Below are 6,888 nucleotides of genomic sequence, written 5' to 3' on the forward strand. Positions count from 1 at the left end.
ACTAGAACTGACTTTTTAAATGTTAGCAGTAAGCTAAGTGTTTCAGAATCTTTTATAGAGGATTCATATTATGGGTATAGAAAAAGTTTTGTACGCAACTGTTGATAGCTAGGTATTAAAACACTCTTATGATATTATCACACTCGGATTCTGTAAAGTTACATTCGTATTACCCCTAAGGGTATTACCCTTTATTACTCAACAGTTGCATATTATGCAACATGATTTATCAATTTTCAAATCTTTAAAATTTTATTTGTTTTTTTTTTTTTATTTAATTAAGGAGCTGTTTCACAATGTCCAAGTAAAGAAGCAGATTGTCATAGACTAGATAAATTAATGGATTCATAAAAGTTTCATATAAAACAGATAACGTTTCACAATCAGTTTACCGCTATAATTAATTTCTAGGTGACTTATCTGACAGATCGGTCTGGCAAACTCGCACTAGTGCTGTAAAAAACGTAAGAAAATATTAAGAAATCTATTTCAAACAAAATGACGTAATACAAGCTTAATAGCTTTAAATGAAAATTTTATTTCATATTTTACAGTTTTCTACCACTATTTTCACAATAAAATCAATTTTGAAATCAAAAACTGAGAATATCAACTAATCAATTGTCATGAGCATTTTTCATAACACAGGAGGGGACCAAGTGGGGATTTTGGGTTTTATTCCAGTGCGTCATAATAATATTACAAGGTGTTAGTAAGAGGGGCAAACTTGCATCAGCGTTGTAAAGTATACACCCACCATACCTGAGCCTTGTATATAGGGTCGAACGTATAGAGCAGCCTATCAGATTAGTGAAAAATCGATGGTTACAACAACTCTAGCGCGTCAAATACAGGTAAGGCTAATTATTATACGCACTAGTGTCAATTCAATAAAATCAAAAATATCAATAAACTAACACAAAGTTTCAAACCGTCAGCTAAAGGGAATTCCTCCACGTAATTATCAGATTATGGGATATTAGATAAGTTTTTGTTTAATTTAAATACTTATTAAAGGATTACAACTTCTCCGTTTGGCCATCCCACCATGCAAACCGGCAGATATTTATTATATCATATCTAATATAATATTTTTCCGTTACCAGAAACACGAGGGGTGCATAGATACACTATCAATATCTGAAGCTCTTGAGTATTTCTTTGGGACTGTTTTTTTGTGACGGGCACTTCACATAAACATTTTTTTTCTTTTTAGCATCTAATCGCCATTCTAATGCCCACGACGCTCGAGTAAATTTCTATTTAATCGCTTATTACATACACTTCTCTGAACTTCGTCGTCTAAATTCAGAAGCAACTTATAAATTAGAAGCTTGATCAAACTGTCCTAAATTTAGTTACTGAATCAGTTACCACTACGAAGTCGAACGTGTCGTATACAAGGATGTCTCCAGACACCAAAAAATTGGCCTTTGCCTAGCCCTGGCTTAAAATAGAAAAAGAACTTGGGTGAAGGGAATACGTACGCAAATATAAGATTCGCGATCGTTTGAAATATTATTAAATCTTGTGACACTGTTTATTCAAAAGGAAGATACTATCGTACGAGAAAGTATTAGTGCAAAAGAAATATTAGTCATAACAGTAAGATTTATTGCGACAGGAAATTCATATTAAGATTTAAATTCAGTTGTTTCATATTCCAACCCCTGCTGACAATAATTATCTATACTAATATTATAAAGCTGCAGTGTTTGTTTGTTTGTTTGAACGCGCTAATCTCTGGTACTACTGGTCCGATTTGAATGATTCTTTCAGTGTTGGGTAGTCCATTTATCGAGGAAGGCTTATAGGCTATGTTTTTTTTCAAAATTAGAGATCCGTAATAAAATAGCTATTTTGTAACACAAGGTGTAAAATCGAAAACCTATTTTTGCGTGCGCTGCAAAAACTATTGACAATAGAACAAAATGATGTACAGGCTATAATATAGGCAATATTTTATTACTTATAAAACTATCGCGTGAATTATACTTTAAATGGCAAAACAACGTTTGCCGGGTCAGCTAGTTATTCCTAAAACTTGTTTGGCTATTGCTATTATTCGGGAACACAATACTTACATACGTCAAAATAGCCACGAGCGACTGAACTATGTAAATTATTGGGATTACATCTTTCTAAATGCGTTTCTCCTTATTTCTGAATCTAGGATGCTAGCTTGCTGAATGCGATTATACTTGTCCAAGTTAAGTCACTCGTCTGACTAAATTCAGTGAAGTGTAATAAGCGCTTTAGCTATTGGGCTCCCCCGCCATTTAAAAAATTGACATCATTTTGTCAAATGCTTGTCAGGTTATCCAGTACCCGGACGTAGTGTTTAAATTCTCTTTGGTACCCGGCAGATAAATTATGATATCTGCTCCTACATCCATCCTATAGGTATCCACTAGGTATTTATACATTGTGGAAAGCCAAATGATGTCTTCATTCGATAGATAAGTAGCAAGTAGCCTACTCTACTAAGGGCCGATTTTTCAATCCTCAGATAAAGCACCAGATAACTATCTAGAGAATAAAATTAACTTGCTGTTTATCTAACGACTAAAAGTTTTGAATTTTTCAATCGCTTTTTATCCAAAGAATAGTTGTCTGTGGTATTGTCGAAGCAACTTCACACTTCATACGTGCAAGCGAGATGGACGTATATATTATTTAACGCATAAGACAGAGAAAGGCCAAAGGATGCTTCTTTGACATTAGACATTTATCACAACAATTAATAACAACAAACCTCTAATTCACTCGTTTGTTTGTTCAGTTTATTTCAATTTAAAATTGTTTTCGTTGTTGTCGAGGAAATGGATTTCTAGTTCAATCGCGAAGTCGTCAATTGTCTCAAAAATATCCATTATATTATAAGTTCTACTATATTAGATAGTTATAACATAAATTACGTGTGTAATCGTCAAAAGATGATAGTTATTAGATCTTTTGACATGAGCATAGATAATACACTTATAACTAGGGAATGACTTATCTAAAAATATAGCCTAAAAAACTTAAAAACACGTCTAAATTATCCCACCGATAGCTCTTAACCGGCTCCCAAAGGGACCGATAAATATAATCACCCGATATAGTCTTAATTCGTTCGAAAACTTCTATCTGCCTGTTGAAAAATTCGAAATTGTGCTATCCGTCGAATTTTTCTTATCTAGTTGTTTAACTGAGGATTGAAAAATTGGCCCTAAGTAACTTTACTTGGACATTGTGAAACAGCCCCTAAGACTACAAAAAGCGGAGGGCCTACCTTGGTTTTCGAGGATTTCTTTTGTGTCAATTAGAGTGTTTTTAATTTTTCAAAATAATCTGATATTTAAATAATTCCTCTCCTATCTTTAACTGTGCCGCAGCCAGTCCCGGACTGCATATTATCTAAAATACTTTACATAGGTAATATACGATATAAAATTAAAACTATTATAAAGTATAACTAATTATCGTATTAACTAATAGACACATTTTTGTTATCTTTAAATCGCAAGTCCGAAGCCAAAATCCAATCCAGTCAAAATATCAGATAAAGGTCATCGTAATTGGCCGCGATCGCACGATGGCACAATGCGTTCTCGTCGTGCGATGAGTTCAAATATATAGATTTCCTCAGAAGTATCCTAATTATAGCTCGTAAGCTGTCGCATGAAGACAGAGAATTTTTTAACGATCGTACGAGGTTTGATCGTTAAAAACACAACAAAACATACACCGATCTCTTTTGAGTGTTCTTATTGGTACGCGTATTGGAATCGTATTACATTTAAATTATATTTTTATTCAAAATGGATTTAAGAACACTACAGTATTATAGATGTTTGATGACTGTCTATCATATAACCGTAAAAGTTTTCTTCGTTATTTCGTACATCAAATAATATTTCTGGATCTATAAAGTATTTATGTGGTCTACTTTTCCTTTTTTCAATGTCATTTCCAATTTGTCTGACTGTAAAAACTGCTCCTGTAAAATTAAAATGGCGCTAGTGAGTTGATTGGTGGTCTGTTGCCATCGTGCGACATAGGACACCCCTGTTCAATGATCGCACGACAAGTTGTGTCATCATACGCCAAATTACCTATATTATGTTTCACAAACAAAATAAAACTAACATTACAATATTTCGAAATAAAAATGGAAATTCTAAATGCGTTACAAAGACGCTAGAATAAACCTTACATATTTATACTTAAATTATGTAGACATATAAAACGTTGCATTTGATACACCGCGATCGCACAAAATAGTCGTTAGTTGATCACATCACTGCATCAGTCTATTATTATGATTACACTTTGACACATTATTGCCGGGCTACACTTAACGATATGCCTTATTTGATACGTAACATTTCTTTGATGATATGTGTAATTTGCATTCGGACAGACATCTGTAAAATTTTTGTTAAATGTAGAAAAATAGGGCAACATTTTATGGTTCGTTGACGAATCCTAGTTCAAAATTGGTAGAATTTAACCGTTAACATTTATAGCTTAAACACATGGCCGGATTTACACTCAAACATTTTGTACGATGGGATGCGACATACCATCGAATATGGTCCCGGTATTCGACTGCGTACGATGGTTTGGCCGTACTAAATCCTACCATGTGTTCAGGCTATTAGGTAGAAGTTGTTTGGATTTAGAACTACCCGCCCTAATGCCGCTGTGTACACATAGAACTCTTCGTTATTCAATTGAAATACCTAGCATATTGATTCCTTTCAGGCTAGGTGTACCCCTGTGCTCTCTGGATACCCGTGATAGATGATAGCTATCCAGGAGGAATATGTAGATTGAAAAAATGCATATTTCGTTATTTCAAAATGAACCTTGACTCTTGGTTATTCAATACGATAGACTAGTAGAACCGAGTTACTTGAAACCATAGACTAATAAAGAAGAGAGATGAATACTTTACTTCTCACTGTGAGGCAAGTAATAGGAAGCCAACCGCTAGATAGTCGTTCCTAGCTATCAAAAATGCTTATAAATATTTTTTTAAATAACAATTGTTGTAATTAATATACAAAATAGATTGAATTGTTTGACAGCTGCGATTAATGTTCCTTATGTTATTATTATTATTAAGTTTCACTTCCTGTTTTACCATTGGGAGGCTCCTTTGCACAGGATGCCGGCTAGATTATGGGTACAACGGCGCCTATTTCTGATGTGAAGGAGTAATGTGTAAACATTACTGTGTTTCGGCCTAAAGGGCGCCGTAACTAGTGACATTACTGGGCAAATAAGACATAACATCTTACGTCTCAAGGTGACGAGCGCAATTGTAGTGCCGCCCAGAATATTTGGGTTTTTCAAGAATCCTGAACAGCACTGCATTGTAATGGGCAGGGCGTATCAATTACCATTAGCTGAACGTCCTGCCCGTCTCGTCTCTTATTTTCATTACAAAAAAATATGGCTCATTTGAGTGGTAACTTAGAAGATAAGAAAATTATGGGAGCATTTGCCAAATAACAAAGTCACCCCATAATAAATAACTTGAGATCTACGTGTGTACACAGGCACAGCACCTACAAAGTCTAGACATTAGAATCTACACAAAGGTCCCCAAGCACCGCGGTGGTTGCGGCCCGGCAATAATGAGGTGGCGGCATTAAATGAGTCGGTGACTGTCGTCGCGGGCGGCCGAACTACGCTCGTCGCCGGACGAGTCCGAGCCGCACGACACAGACGACTCGCTCCAGTGCTGGAACTCCTCCTTGTGGTGCTCGAGCGCCATCAGCGACGGGAACAGGCTGTCGCACGAGCTGCAACTGTCAAATGACTGGCATAAATTTCCGTACTCCACGACATCAGTTGTTCGGTGACTAGTATCTACGATCATTAGGTACTGTTTGTCATAAGGCCAATTGAGTATGTAGGTACTCTATCTATATTACATTTCTAAAAATTGAAGAAAGGTTTAAAAAGGTAAATATTTTCAGATGTAAGCACATTTATTTATTGATTAGGTACTGCTATATTATACACCCAAATAAACCTTCCCTGTGAAATTATCAGTGGGAGGCTCCTTTGCACAGGATGCCGACTAGATTATGGGTACCACAACGGCGCCTATTTCTGCGGTGAAGCAGTAATGTTTAAGCATTATTGTGTTTCGGTTTTTAGGGAGCCGTAGCTAGTGAAATTACTGGGCAAATGAGATTTAACATCTTTTGCCTAAAGCAATTGTAGTGCCGTTCAGAATTTGGCATTTCAAGAATCGTGAGCACCGAGCGGCACTGCATTGTGATGGGCAGAGCTAATCAATTACCATCAGCCGAACGTCCTGCACGTTTCGTCCCTTATTGTCATAAAAAAATCATGTTGACTAACCACTTAAAATTCAATGACTGGGCAACTTCTAGCTCACACATCTCTCGCAGTTCATATGATTTTAAAATTTATTATCACGATGAAAGATTTAAGGAAGTAAGAAAGTACTCCATATGTTTAAAAAAAACTTGTAAAGCGGCTAAAGCTATCAAACATAGAATTAATAGTTCGTACAGTAAAATTAATACGGTATGGAACATTATTAATGCTATCAATAAAGATGTCGGTACAGAAATTAACGATAAACATGAAGTAGCTCGTGTTTTTGAGAAGTTTTTTGCTGACTTACCGAGTAAAGTTAGTGCAACTAAAGTTGAGCACGTACTAAAGCTAAAAATTGCTGCTACTGGCTCTACGTTTCAGTTTGAACATATGACTTCCAAATTCCTAGTCAAAAATTTTAAAATGTTAAAAGTCACTGAAGATCTGTGGGGTATGCCAGTGAAAAACTTGTGATCAGGTATTGAAGTGGTTGCCCCAGATTTAGCTAAAAAATTTAATGGTTGTAATGATCTGGGTGACTTC

This window comes from Leptidea sinapis, chromosome 39 (assembly GCF_905404315.1).
Source record: "Leptidea sinapis chromosome 39, ilLepSina1.1, whole genome shotgun sequence".
In the NCBI taxonomy this organism is placed as follows: domain Eukaryota; kingdom Metazoa; phylum Arthropoda; class Insecta; order Lepidoptera; family Pieridae; genus Leptidea; species Leptidea sinapis.